This window comes from Apodemus sylvaticus, chromosome 15, assembly GCF_947179515.1.
Source record: "Apodemus sylvaticus chromosome 15, mApoSyl1.1, whole genome shotgun sequence".
Lineage (NCBI taxonomy): Eukaryota > Metazoa > Chordata > Mammalia > Rodentia > Muridae > Apodemus > Apodemus sylvaticus.
Genome location: NC_067486.1, coordinates 55,007,399 through 55,008,928, shown reverse-complemented (window position 1 = coordinate 55,008,928; position 1,530 = coordinate 55,007,399).

Here is a 1,530-nt window from a genome sequence, read left to right as displayed (position 1 = left end):
TCCTTAAAAGATTAAAATGCTCAAAAATAAAACTCATAATTTATATGTGTGTTCATGTATATGAGTGCACATATGTGTGTAACACATTTTATCTACACTGACAGATTGCTAGATTGATCTCATTCCTTGGCTACTATAAATAGTGTCAAAATAACCATGGATATACGGTTATAATGTTTGATTCTTTGTAGCATGTACCCAGGAGTGGTATAGCTGGATCATGGAACACACACACAGACACACACACACACATTTTATTGAGCCATAAATAATTGAAATTATGTCATTTTCAGAAAAGCAGATGGAACAAGAAGCCATGTGACTGGTTTCATATGCAAATCTACACATATGAAATGCAAGTAGAACAGCGACTATTTGAGAAGAGGAAAGGAAAATAACAGGAAGGAACAGGGGAAAGAGGATTACAGAGACTGGATATGCTCAAAGAACATGATATATGAAATGTCATAATGAAGCCCATTAATTTTTAAAGTTAATATATTTTAAAGATAAGAAAGACATTCTAGAGTGCACAAGCCTAGAAAATTTTGGGAGGATGAGAAAATTCCATGTAGTTTTAAGGTAGGTTAGCTATTGGCCAGTGAAGTCTCTGTTTTCCTGCTGCTTTTTCGTGACTAAGTAGTTGTGTGAGCATGTGCATGTGAATGCCTGTGTACACACATGCATATGTGTGTATGTGCATGCATGCATGCGTGCGTGTATGTGTGCGTGTGTGTGCATGCGTGCGTGTGTGTACATGTGCATGTGTGTGCGTGTGCGTGCATGTGTGTGTGTGTGTGTGTGTGTGTGTGTGTGTGTGCGCGCGCGCGCGCGCACATGTCATGACTAAGGGGGTGAGCTGTGGTAGAGCTATTGATTCTTTTTTTTGAAATGGGACCTAGATATTCCCATAGTACTTTTCCTGGCTGCTCAGAAGTCCCCAACCAATCCTTGCAGCAGAGTGATGTAGTTAGTTCATATGTGCTTAGTGACTTTAGGGATCAGATTTCCAGAAAGCTTCTTTAATAACTGCTATGCATTACTGAGGGCCGGCATTTTTCTCTTTTGCCTCTTCCACATAACAGCTCTCATGAGGTTCCTGCAGTTGAGATCATTCATTTTGGACCATGAAGCACCCTGAAGGATGGATTTCAGAGTTAAGATGGAAATCAAAAGACATAAGGAGACAAGATTACTTATCAACAAGGAGTCCCCCAGATGAGCCCCATGCTGCTTATCTCTAAGTCTATTTCATTTGTAAGAAACATTTTCAACCCTATCTAAATTGTCATTGTGTTGCATTTATTTCAATATATACAGCTGACTTTATCCAAGCTAGCATAAAATTCAAATGACCCTATGAGGCCAGATTTATGCAACTTTGAGGGTTCTTTCTTCTACCCCTTTCAACCTCCTAATATTAGATAGAAGGGAGAAAAGGATAGAGAAGAAAAGAGAGTGATGCTATTTTTAGACTACTTCCTGATGATTAAGGGTGTTCAGTTCTTTGGGGGGGAAGTTGATCTTTAC